Below are 14,419 nucleotides of genomic sequence, written 5' to 3'. Positions count from 1 at the left end.
AGCTCTTGCCCTTCATTACTCGAGGTGGGTTCCCTTCATCACCTGGTTCTCTCGCTGTGCAGAAGTGCACCTCCCCTTCTGGTCTCATAGCTCAAGCAACCTCCGCCTCTTTCCTTCTGCAACAATGCGTTACAGATTCATAAGCACTTCATAATAAGGGGCCGTCCATAAATGGCGTCACGCGATTTTGCCCCTCCCCCCTCGTCACACGGCGTCACAAAAAGTCAGACCTCCCCTCAAATATGACGTCACAAAGCTCTGCCCCCCCCCCCCCCCAAAAAAAAAAACATGCTTCAAATCACTTGAAACTATTGTCATTGTAGTGCGTATTTAATGTGGCGCTGCACTCTGATGTTGTAGGAGAAAACATTTATTAAAACGTATATTTAATTAAGTAGAATTTTGCGCATTTTGATGTGACGTCACATTTCTCAAACACCCCCCTCGCTCGTCACACATCGTCACAAATGTCTGACCCCCCCCCCCCCTAGGTGCGTGACGTCATTTATGGACGGCCCCTAAGGGCACCAGCAGCGTCTGGAGTGAAGTGCCATTCAGCCTGGTTCCTTTGTGCTTGGAAACTGCGCTTACGTTTACCCGTCGTACTGGTGCACAGCACAAGAACACACGTGGGTACATCAGCCTCGCATGCAAGTTGTGGAGCAGGATCACCGTTTCGTTTAGGGCACTGATCATATATGGGCCGTTTCTGCCACCTGCTGGCTGATCTGTTTTGTAGCCGCATAGAAACTTGGGTTGTCATGTGTGTGTTGTCACCGAAACGTCGTGATTTTTATTTTATTTTTATTAATTTTAATTTCATTTTTTACCGACCGAAAGAACTAAGAGTATGAATCCTTGCAGTCACGAAAGCTTCAAATCTAGAAGTCATGTGGAGTATTCATCCGGTTCTGAACAGATAAACATTATTCCAACAATGCTCCAGGTGAGCCTCCAGTCCCCCCTACCCCCGCCCGCATGCTGCAAGGTGGCTAAATGGCAGCTCCTAGTACTTTGTCTTGGAATAGCATTGTGTGTTTGTGATTAAGATCATTATTATTGCGACTATTGGGAGGAAGGGTGTCGGTGTTCTTGCAAAGTGACTCGTTTTTAAAACTGCACGATACACGAGAGGGATTGTGCAGGGAGCACCACACCAACCTGAGCACCACGCCAGGCCGTCTTTGTCTCTCCGGTACTGATGCAACAATAACACGGCACCAACTGCACAGGGTCAGGTGATATTGAGCACCCTGTTGTTCCTTGCCATGGCCAGGATTTGAGGCCTGTGTTTCCACTAAGCTATTTTAGTGCTGCTAAAATACTTTACAGTTTAACAAATGGCCCTCAATAGGTGATGATTGCCAAACATCAGTCTTATGGAGGTTAAAGGGGGTCATCTTTAAAGAGCGCATATGTACACAACAAAGGGTTTGGCAGAAACATTACTAAGCTGCAGCGTGTATTCAATTATTTGGCACGCGTCGTGACGGGCACTGCAAGATCCGACCGTGTCCGTCGAGTGCTCGTCAAGCTGCCGAACGAATACATTATTAGGTCGCATTAATTGCTACACACAAGGTGCTTGCCGCAACTGAACCACGATGACTCGCTCATCTCGTCAAGGAGCATAAACCATCACGCGAACTCCGGTGATCCTCCCAAGGAGTTTGGCTTAAACATCGAACAAAGACGGTCACTGCATCGTGCGCTTTTAGATGCGCTTTGTGCGGCCGTCTGGAACGCTCTTCCTTCCAATACTATTGAAACCACTGGAGCGATGCACTTTTAAATCTAGATCGAAAACTCATTTATTTGGAACTCCTTTTTGTGTTTAGTTTGTTGTCCTTTCCCCGCACCTCCGATTAGCACGGTTGGCTTCTACGTACGGTGCGAGATAAGTTCAACATACCGTACCATACATACATACAGAGCAAATATAAAACACTCGAATTTACCATTCTGTGACATAGGGACATGTTCTATTTCCCATTCTGTATTGGGGAAGTGTAGGACCTTTGCTCCTTCATTTGTGTGTTCTCCTTGAGTACAATATTCATCACAGCCTCCCAAACACTTGCATGTGAAAGCACTCGATGTTTGTATATTGAGCACGAATTAAGGTCTCAGCGATGGAATAAGCCAGATTAAGAGAAAAGCTAATATAATAACAAAGCCATTGGCGACGAGGCTGAGATCATTGATTTGCTGTGCTTGAGAATCCGGTTTGATCACTGGTGGCTGAGACCCAGATTTTAACTTTGGATTAAACGAAGGCCATTTCTCGACTGTTTTGCATGTATCAATGTGTTTTTGTAAATATATTGTATAGGTTGACTCGGCTACAGATGAGTACAGACGCGTGGTGTGGTGTGTAAACATCACAACTGGGGAGACAAAAGCAGCCGGGCGTGGTACTGGCCACCCCATCCCTTAGTGTGCCGTGCCGGCCTTCGTATGTGCTTGCGAGCAGCACTTGCCCCAACAGTCTGTTAAAAGGCTATATATGGGGTCTTTGTCATGCTAATTTCTACATAAAATATGTGGGAGCACTTAGTATGTTGCCATATTTAATACATTTAAAAAGAACATCATGAATATTGATTGCTTAGACTTTATTCTTATGCTGGAAAATTCTATTTTAATCCGTGGATTATTTCTGAACTGAAAATATTATTTAACTCCCAGGAAATCCACATGGTTTACGCCCATGTAATGCCTCTGCTTTGAAACATGAGTAGAGCCTCCATCCCACTGGAAATTATAGTTACAGGCTTGTGCCTCCTCCTCGTATCCGCAATCCTCAATAATGATGCCACACCTCTCTAAACCAACATCCTCTTCAATCGAATGTGGGCTGAGGTTGCTGCACCTGAACTACAGGTTGATACTTTCCCTCTAGCCCAGGGCTCGCCAACCTTTCAAAGGAGAAGAAGAGGAAAATTTTATTTATTTATTTTGTCTTTGACCAAAATAGTTCGAGAGCCGCATCACACGCGCAGGGCTACCTGTACACAAACACAGACACAGAAGGTATACAGCAAATTACAAACAAATTCGGACTAAAATAAACAAAATAGGTGATGGAATAAACTGCGGCTATTTAGTTCCCCCCTCCCCACCTTAGTTAGTCCTTTAACAATGCAGTTTGACGCTAACGATTGTTGTCATTAACATTTCTCATAGTGTGTGTTTTGTCTGTGTTTTGTCTCTCTCTCAAATTTAGAAGTTCACTCGGTTTGTTTTCTACCTGATGACGATTGCTTGTGTTGCAATCGAAACGTCGTATTCTATTCTTTCATTTATTTTCTTTCTACGTGACTTTACCGAAAGAACCAAAAAGTAATTCCTCCAGTCACGAAAGCTTAAAATCAAATTTTGTTTAATATTAAAGTTATTTTAATACGGCTGCCCGGCTGGGTAGCCAAAGAGCCGCCAGCATACAGCTCCAGAGCTGCAGGTTATGATCATCGTATTAAGGGGGCGGGCGCTACCCGAACTTTGTCGCCAAATAGTTGTGAATCAGAATCAGTATTTATACTGCAGGAGGAACCCGATGAGCTACGAATCTATTTTTCCCAGATGTCCAGTATGGGCACGGGGTCAGAAAGTTACAACAACCAACAATATAAAAACACGAATTGAGTGAAAAGTAGAGTAAAGGTAAACAAATGACTTCTAAAAAAGAAATATTACAAGCAAAACTAATTGTATCTTAGCAGGTAAAGCCCACTGAGGTATTCATTAATTTTTCAGAAATGACCTGGCCACAAATGACAGCTCAACAAAGTGGCTTATCATGTGGAAATGTATAGCAGCAGCCAAACGATCTAATGCAGTGGTTCTTAACCTGGGTAGCGAGATGCCCTTTCTGGGGGTGTGAGACATGTCAGATTTTTTTAGAAGGTAAATCGTCGAAAAACACCAGCACATAAGTACAACTACTTTGTTTCACCAAAGCTATGTATTTATTAACATTATACATGATATATATATATTTAAATATTGTGAACCAAAGGGGTGCAGGCTACGGTAGAGTTTAAGAACCACTAATCTAAAGCAAGCGCAGGCGGCTCGTGGCTCAAATATTTGGAACGGTGCCGATGGTGGTGGGGGGGGGGGGGCGAGGATGGCATAAAGACAGTGCCGAATTAAGCTAGTGCGGGGCCTGTAACATATGTTATAAAGGGGCCCTAAATAAAAAAACACACAAGTATTTAAACATTTTTTTACTTGCATAGTAAAGTAATTGTATTTTTTCATTTGCTATACAGCCAGATAATACGACAAATCGCTAACCTTAAACACCCAGCCGTTCATAAAAGTCGAAGGCAGTATAGTACTATAGTAGTAGAGCAAGTGCAGAATCACTGAACCGGAATTGATAGCTTGAAAGCATTTAGCGCGGGGCCCTTGAAAGTGCGGGGCCCGTAGCATTTGTAGCTACTTTTGCTACTGGGATAATCCGGCACTGCACAACGGCGCAGGGGTGCCAACACGTGTCTAGCTGCAGCCCTGCTTGCAATTTAAATTAGAAAGTGTCCGCTCGTGTTACGGTTCCATTTAAATTTGTGAACTCGTCTATCTGCTAGAATACGGTGGCCCTCAACAGAGGCGATTGAGCGCCATGCAGCTGCCTGGAAAAAAAAGAGACGAGTTCTTGTGATGGCCTAACGCTGGAATACATTGCTTCTACGGGCTCAATAAGCAACTGGTTGCTGAGCACGTATTACGTGAGGCTATAAATACTAATCTTGCACCAGCGCCTCCTGTAATACGTGGAAACTGAATTTGGCTGCATGCAGCTCACTCGTCACCTTGTTAAATTTGGCCACAATTTGGCAGTCACCATGCGCCGGCACCCAATGGACCAGTCCGCCGGAGGGTGTCGTGAGATCTGTTTCACCCACAGCAGACAGATGGCATTCTCAAATGAATGTCCCCCGATTGGCTAATCTTATCTGGATGTGTACAGCGTGGTCCATATGTCTTGTGACCCCCATGAACATTTTTCTATAACATTTTATATTTTTTTAAGTGAGGTTTATTTAAAACAAGAATTAATATGCAAATGGAGAAAAAAGTTAGGGGTCAATTAATTGGGGGGGGGGGGGGTCACAAGACATCTGGACCACCATGTACACTACAGCCCGTTGTCAAGATCCGTCTAGATGCGGCCCCTCTCTCTATGCCGAGCTGGGGGGGCGGGGGGGTTATTGGTGGGGAGTATAAATGTGAAAGCAAAGTTAGTACAGTGCATGAATGGATTTATTTTTGCAGACTGCTCTCTGATGCCCACAATGTAGCCCTGCGTCAGTCTACGACGCATGCTTCCAGCACGGTATAAAAACATTGTCCAGCATAAAATCCGACTTCGCTTTCGAGTGGAGTCAGCGAATGGGCCATCTTGATGCACGAGTCGTTTCGCTATATATTTTTCAAGACCTTTGCATTGACTGATCTGCTCCCTTGAAGCGTAGCCTGGCAGCAATGAGACTCCCGCAGTATCTGCTACCATGACGTTAATCATTGCTCGACGACCCCCGTTATGGTGTCGAGTCGTGCAAAGCTGCAGAGCCATGCAACACACTGGCATCCTGACGCACGAGATTAGCACCATGCGAACAGACAGCATTGCTTCGTCATATCGGAGGGGACACTGCTGTACCGTTGTTTTAAATTTGTTTGCCAATTGTATTGCAATTGTGCTGTCGGGATATACGGCACTGTTACAAGAAGGAGGGAAACACGTTTGGAACTTTCGTAGCGAGCAGCGCACCACCAAGCGTGAGAGAGCAGTCCCAGAGCAGGATCGGATGAAAGTCTGAGACCTCGAGAAATGTTTTCAAGAGTAACAAGAATCATAATTGACATTTGTAAGGCGCATTTTCATCCGTAGACCCCTTTTGTTCACACGAAGGTCGCACACTTTATACTCCCTGGGTTTGTGTCAATAAAACTCTCAGAGTTTTAACTCTCAGAGCTAGAGTAAGCTCGATTAAGTTGAACACGAGTTAAATTTTGATGGAGGGTTTATTTGTGTGCACTTGCTAGTGACCAGGGCGAGACCATGAATCGCATACAGCTGAGAACTCGGTTAAACCACGTGTGGCTACCGTGGATTTGAACTCAGAGTCTCAGCGCTCCTGGCTCAGTGATCTGGCAGCTGAACACAAACTCTGCTCAGAGCATTATCAAGACAGGGCGTTGTGTGAGATGAAGCCTTGGCATGGAATGCAAACACGAATTGCTTTGTTGTTAACAACTGGACCTTCCAGCATCCATGCACAACTTGACTTACAGACCTGACTTTGAAGAGCATTGTGAAACACTTTACTGCGTGGATGAGCATGTTTATTGTGTTTGCATGTAAGTGATGAGTCTGCAATAAGAACACTGCCCCTTAATACGTCAACTATTAGATTCGGGGTGTTTTTCAGATTTCATTAAGACATTTTCTGCCATAGTCGCGCAGAGGGGTGAATTATATTCACACCACTATGAGATCTCTTTACCAGTGGCAAAATATAGTAGTAGGTTTTTACCCTTTTAAACTGGTACAAAACTGACACCTTTATTCAAGGCATCATGTTTGCAATAACCACTCAATACTCTGACATTGCACTGTGTTTGAGTTGTACGCCTTCTGGTGTCATCTGGTCCAACACCAATGGGGACTAGGCTCTAAAGAAAGCCGTCTCGGGTGTGGACCAATCAACTTCAAGGACAGTGCATATTATTATCATTATCAGAGTTGCTTCTTTTTGTTTGCTTTTTTGACTACTTGTGTTGTGGTTATTGAAAACATGATGCCTTGAATAAAGGTGTCAGTTTTGTACCAGTTTAAAAGGGTAAAACCCTACTACTATATTTACACCATTTCAGAATCTACCAGAAGCCAGAGCCAGTTGTCTTCCTAGGATACAACCTCGGAAAGAAACAATGCACGACTTCTGTAAGTGCATTTAATATACTCTTTGATTTTTTTCGGTAAAGTCACGTAGGTAGCAGAACTTAACTCAACCCAATTGGTTTCTATGGTCAAGGACATTGTACTGTCTCCTGACGATATCCTCGTCAGCTTTGATGTGGTCTCTCTGTTCACCAAGGTCCCAGTGCCTGACACCAAAACAATAATTGAAGACTTGGTCCAACATGGACTGAACCCGGATGTACCTGCGTTGGTTAGGCATTGCCTCACCAACACTTACTTTACCTGGAATGGTACCTTCTACAAACAGAATGAGGGTACCCCTATGGGTTCCCCCTTGTCACCAGTGATAGCGAATGTTTTCATGGAAAAATTTGAATCAGATGCCATCCAGACATTCACCCTCCGTCCTTCCCTGTGGAAGAGATATGTGGATGACACTTTCGTCATTTGGCCACATGCCCTCCCAGCATTGAACCGTTTCCTAGACCACATCAATTCCAGATACCCAGCCATCAAATTCACCATGGAAGTGGAGAAAGATGGCAAGCTGCCATTCTTGGATGTTCTGTTTGAGAGGAGGCCTGATGGCTCTTTGGGACATTCTGTTTACAGGAAGGTCACCCACACAGATTCCTACTTGAAGCCTGATTACCACCACCACCCGGCTCAAAAGAATTCCCTCATCAAGACACTATACCACAGAGCTCATGGCATTTCTGACCAACACCACCTGGCCAGTGAATTAAAACATGTACATCTGGCCCTCAAGATGAACGGATACTCTGACTGTACTATCCGCCAAGCTGTTTCTCCCACCATACAGAAACAACCACCTGAAACTCCGATTAAAACCATCACGTTGCCATACATAGCAGGCGTTACCAAAAAGATTTCCAAAATTCTAAACAAACACAAGATCCAGGTCTGGTTCAATACAGTACACAAAATCCGTGATCTGATCCCATCCGTAAAGGATGTCATTCCTGACTTACAGTACCCCGGTGTTTACAAATTGAGTTGTACCTGTGGTGACTGCTATATCAGGGAGACGAAACGACATATTTCTGACCGAATTCGCGAGCACAAATCAGATTTGAAACACGGCAGAACCAATTCTTCGGCCGTGGCTGATCATTGCTTCAACACAGCGGGTTCTCATGATATTGTTTTCTCCGATACCAAAGTACTCTGCAAACCTGGATACTACCAAAGATTTGTCCATGAAGCCATCCAGATATACAAACATAGACACAACTTCAACCGAGAGGATGGTTTTAAATTAAGCAATCATTGGAAAGATGTCATCAACCAAGTCAAACTTTAGCTGCCTTATAATTGTACAGTCATATCCATTTCTTCCAGTGGTGGTCTATTCCCAGCCTGATACGCCACCATCACTCGCCGGCCAGGCGCTGCACAACAAAAAAGAATACAGATGGTTCTCTATCGGCTTAACTCATGCTAATCCCGTGCACCACCATCCACACTCCTTGCCACAGACCCCCCCCCCCTCTAACAACCTATATAAACACGTTGTCTCGTAATAACTCTCTTCACACGCCTCAGTAATTTTTCTAGAGCAGTCAACACCTGATGACGGTTGCTTGTGTTGCTTCCGAAACGTCGTGATTTAATTTATTTATTTTACCGAAAAAGCCAAAAAACCAAAGAGTATGGACCCCAGCAATCACCGAAAACTTCAAATCTAGAATGTATTTATATATTTACACCAAACACATTCCTGCGGAGGGAGCTGGTAGGAACGTTGGGTTGCTCGGTCAATGGCCAGGGCCAATGGCGGCGTGGTGTATTCCGCAAATATGGCCGACTGTGAGGACGGGCACAAGCCGGCGTGAGTAGGTTAAACGTTGAGTTTTATAAGGGCACCACGGGGTGACCAGCCCCTCCCCACCCAGCCCCACCCAGCCCCACCCTCCCCACCCAACCCCTCCCCACCCTCCCATCTCCACCCAGCCTCACCCCTCCCATTTTTGGATGCACGACGGACGGACGGACAGAATAATCCCCTGTGGGCTGGTGTAACCAGGAGGTTCCTGTGTGTCACGTCTTGTGTGACATAGAAAACGGAATTGCTGTAACGTCTGAAATCACCTCGACAGGCATTTGTGTCTACACTCGGGGCTAGGGGTGCAGCTGGTGGAGATGTATGGACGCCCCCAACATTTCTTTCATATGGCTGAGAGATACCCACACGACTTTGGACAAAATCGTGGTAGTTTTGAGCGTGAGATTTCTCCCTTCAACAAATGTGAAATAAAACGTTGCTGATGGAACCTTGAAGTCCACATCGTACGGATATTAGGCTCAGTATTGAGTCAGTAGCTAGCAGTTGCTCAGATTTACTATCATTATTTAAATAAATGCGTGATAAGTGTTCTTTAGCACCACTGCCAAAGCAGCATCATGAAATAATGACTTTAACATCGTGTATAGTTCAATAAATATCCTCTTATCCGTTACAAAGTGGGAGGCGCATTCCACGGATCCTCATCGGCCAGCCCTAAACTTACAAAGAGTGGCTGCATCCCTGCCGGGGGGAGGAAACCCCCTTCTTTACGTGATTGTAAAACTTTGTATTATTATTACCAGAATTGCAAAATAAAGAGCCTAATTTATTGTAGGTCTAATAAAGATGCTGTACCAGTCTCCACTCGGCACTGGAGTATTTAACCACGGCCATTCAGAGCGCGCGAGTGTGTGGTCGGCTTTACAATTTGCCAAATTTGTTCGTAAAAGGTTTTCTGCGTGGGAGTGATGTCCAAACGCGTGCGGGCGGTGGTGTCGCAATGGCCAAGCGTCCCCACATTGGTGGCAGCACTGCTGTCATTACGGCCCTCGTGTTATTTTCGTCGCAACGCTCGAACGTTCTCTGGCGAGCGGCTCACTTTGAACTTGGTGATTGAGCGGAGATGGTTGAATGACGTCTTTTAATCGTGGAATGGCTCGTTGTCCCCACCCTCCCCACGAAATCTCGAGCTATTTAACCATAAAACGGTACATGTATGATTATAATTAACTCCAGATATTTTTAACTGTTAAAATTCAGTTCATTGGCTTCTACTGCCCGTATACAACGATTTTATAGGGGGCTCAAGTTTATGTAACGGGTTGGGTTGCATACCATCCCACACTGCATGTGACAGCATCTCAATCACTCTTTATTTTACGTGCAAATATCGCCCTCAATAAAGGAGGCATCGGTGCACATTACAGCGCAACTGCAATGGTGCAACGGGGGTTGGGGCACGGAGCAATGGAAATGAAGGAAGAAACTCCGTCACGACCTCAGTGGCTAAAGCCGAGCGAGCAAATGGAAATTGGAACCGCTCGCAAATTAAAGCGCAACCGCGCGCAACGAATAGCATAAGGAAGGTAAGTAGTGGGTAAAAATAAATACATTGAATTAAAAATAAAGAGACCGTTTTTTTTGTTTTAAATGTTTTAATTTTAGATCTGCAATGTGTTGAGAGTATTTAAAATGCAGTGGATCTATTTTAGCATTCCAAGCATCGTACTCTTTCGTAGCCCATCTTTCTAGAGTTGCTACTTCCCATATCGATGTAAAACACATTCCTGCGGAGGGAGCTGGTAGGAACGTTGGGTTGCTCGGTCAATGGCCAGGGTCAACGGCGGCGTGGTATATTCTGCAAATATGCCCGACTGTGAGGGCGGGCACAAGCCGGCGTGAGTAGGTTAGACGTTGAGTTTTATAAGGGCACCACGGGGTGACCAGCCCCTCCCCACCCAGCTCCACCCCTCCCACCCAGCCCCACCCTCCCCACCCAGCCCCTCCCCACCCTCCCCACCCAGCCCCTCCCCACCCTCCCCTCCCCACCCAGCCCCACCCTCCTCACGCAGCCCCTCCCCACCCTCCCCACCCAGCCCCTCCCTCCCCACCCAGCCCCTCCCTGCACGACGGACGGACACAATAATCCCCTGTGGGCTGATGTAACCAGGAGGTTCCTACCAGTATGAGATGTTGATTTGTTTATCACAGCGCAGTAAATGATGCGCGTGGATACGCGGGGGCTTGGGGTGGCATGAGAACTGGAGGACCCTGTTGGAGAGCCACCATCTGGCTGGCACTGCAGGCCGAATGGCAGAAGGCTTCTCACAGCCCCCGACCAGCCGCCAGACCGCATAATAACATCACCGTCGCGTCTCTGAAGTCCCAGTACAATAGGTACAATGCACCTCCGATTCGCACGGTTGGCTACTGCGTACGGTACGAAAGACGTTCAACATACATACGTACGCATACATACTTAATGGTCTACAGCCCTTTACCTGAAGCTGTCTGCCAAGGTTCCAGATCTTATCTCGCGCTGCAAATGATGAACTTACTGTACTACATCTTGAAAGTATATGTCTCGTGAAGAAGTAGGTACATTTTGTTGGATTCATATGGGGACAACATACAAATTATTGCTTGAACCTGTAACAGGCATTGCTATGCTCGTGCCCAACTATAAATTGTCTTGCTGATCGTGTGGCTGGGGTCATAGTGGCGGAAAGAGCACGCATGACTTTGCGAGTGAAGGGGATTGGCTGCAATACGGGCTTGTGTACAGCCACAACCGTGGGTGTTTGGAACGATCACGTGGGTCAGTGAATGTAAAACAAACGTAGAGGTGCATCCATACAATGTCTTGCCCACATCACCGCTGGCTGCAGGGCACCCATTAGAGAGCCCCTCTGGACGGTAGTTTGACCTCGCTGGGCAGGGGCGTGAATACCCACATTTTACCCCACCACGTGTAACCTGCCATTTGACTCAGTCAGGGGTCGGCCACCAAAATGACAAGCAGAGACATCTTTATTTTATTTTGATGAAGAAACCCCCGCCCCCCCCCCCTCATTATTTCAATCGCCGCAATGCAATGTGAATTCGAGATGGTCCTTAATCAATAATATCACGACGGAGTCCTTAAAGAGCCGCATGCGGCTTCGGAGCCGCAGGTTGCCGATGCATGCCCATGGTGAACTGGACTTCCATGGTAAACTTGACTTCCACGGTAAGCTGGACTTCCATGGTAAACTGGACTTCCATGGTGAACTGGACTTCAATGGTAAACTGGACTTCCACGGTAAGCTGGACTTCCACGGTAAACTGGACTTCCACGGTAAACTGGACTTCCACGGTAAACTGGACTTCCATGGTAAACTGGACTTCCATGGTAAGCTGGACTTCCATGGTAAACTGGACTTCCATGGTAAACTGGACTTCCACGGTAAGCTGGACTTCCATGGTAAACTGGACTTCCATGGTAAACTGGACTTCCATGGTAAACTGGACTTCCACGGTAAGCTGGACTTCCACGGTAAACTGGACTTCCACGGTAAGCTGGACTTCCATGGTAAACTGGACTTCCATGGTAAGCTGGACTTCCATGGTAAACTGGACTTCCATGGTAAACTGGACTTCCACGGTAAGCTGGACTTCCATGGTAAACTGGACTTCCATGGTAAACTGGACTTCCATGGTGAACTGGACTTCCATGGTAAACTGGACTTCCACGGTAAGCTGGACTTCCACGGTAAACTGGACTTCCACGGTAAACTGGACTTCCATGGTAAACTGGACTTCCACGGTAAGCTGGACTTCCATGGTAAACTGGACTTCCATGGTGAACTGGACTTCCATGGTAAACTGGACTTCCACGGTAAGCTGGACTTCCACGGTAAACTGGACTTCCACGGTAAACTAGACTTCCACGGTAAGCTGGACTTCCATGGTAAGCTGGACTTCCATGGTAAACTGGACTTCCACGGTAAGCTGGACTTCCACGGTAAACTGGACTTCCACGGTAAACTGGACTTCCATGGTAAACTGGACTTCCACGGTAAGCTGGACTTCCATGGTAAACTGGACTTCCATGGTGAACTGGACTTCCATGGTAAACTGGACTTCCACGGTAAGCTGGACTTCCACGGTAAACTGGACTTCCACGGTAAACTAGACTTCCACGGTAAGCTGGACTTCCATGGTAAGCTGGACTTCCATGGTAAACTGGACTTCCATGGTAAACTGGACTTCCACGGTAAGCTGGACTTCCACGGTCAGGGATCATTAACCAAAATAACAAGAAGAGCCACATTTTTATTTTCAAATTTGGTATAAAGCTCAACATTTCAAGAGCCGCAATGCAGCCCTTAAAGAGCCGCATGTGGCTCCGGAGTCGCAGATTGCCAGCCCCTGGACTACATATGTTGGTTGGACAGAGGCGGCGGAGAGGAGGGATCGAACCGGTGATCTCTGGGTACTGTGTAGCAGACCGAAATAAAGCTCGACACGATTACAGATGATAATTGTTTTTTTACCCTTCTAACTAGCAACAAAACTGACACCTTTTTACAAGGAGTCATGTTTGTATAGACCGCAATACCTGCAGTCATAATAAAAACAAAAGACATAACTCTGATAATGTGCACTATCCTTGAAGTTGATTGATCCACACCCGAGACAGCTTTCCTAAGGAGACAGCCTTCCTAAGGAAAGCTGTCTCGGGTGTGGACCAATCAACTTCAAGGACAGTGCACATTATCAGAATTATGTCTTTTGTTTGTATTATGACTGCAGGTATTGCGGTCTATACAAACATGACTCCTTGTAAAAAGGTGTCAGTTTTGTTGCCAATTAGAAGGGTAAAAAACCAATTATCATATTTTTACTGGCAAATGAGGTTCCCATAGTGACGATTACAGATCTTAGTCCAAATCAATTCCGGCCACCCGAACACAGATTTTCCCGGACTGTCCAGGTGGCAACCCGACCCGCATGCCATGGGAAGCTCCTCTTCATCCAGCAGTGGATTGACAGACTTACTATACACGTCCATGTTTGCGGTGTAAATACTGCCAGACTTCCCAGCCATGTGTTCAGGGTCCGCTTTCATGGGTAACGTGCATACCCCCGTACCCAGCTGGTGTAATGATTTACACATCAAACATCACTGTCGACACTGATGGCTGGTTGACGTTTACAGCTCCTCTACATAAAACATGATGGAAACTTCAATGACCGCATGTTGTACGTGTAGTTTTTGAAAGCACGAGTTGCATAATGTATGTTTTATGTATCTGACACATATTTTAAGTGTTGTCTATGCAGAGGCATACGGGGAAGATTGCTATGTCATTTTTGAATCATTGGTGCTTGTGATGGGGCCCAGTTCTTGTATTGGCCGTGGGATTGCTTTTAATTCCTGCACAAATACTTTTTTCAAACCTCGTTTGTGCTGGCCATTCAGCTTGACGGAAGGTAAAGCGGTAAAGATACATTACTACAGCTAGGCAAACGAGTTCAACCATCCTGATAATCTTATCAGTTTTACAATGGGGTTTTCCAAAGATTTGAGGCAGTGACTAACACGACAAGCACTTTCTGTCACTGCTCTTGCCGATGCTTCTTTAGTACAGCACGGACGATTACTCGCAATCGGCGTTCCGTGTTGATGTCGAGGA

The sequence above is a fragment of the Lethenteron reissneri genome, chromosome 32 (assembly GCF_015708825.2).
Source record: "Lethenteron reissneri isolate LAM-NWPU_2019-01 chromosome 32, ASM1570882v1, whole genome shotgun sequence".
NCBI lineage: Eukaryota > Metazoa > Chordata > Hyperoartia > Petromyzontiformes > Petromyzontidae > Lethenteron > Lethenteron reissneri.
The sequence above is the reverse complement of the archived record's forward strand: the minus strand, read 5'-3'. Positions refer to the sequence as shown.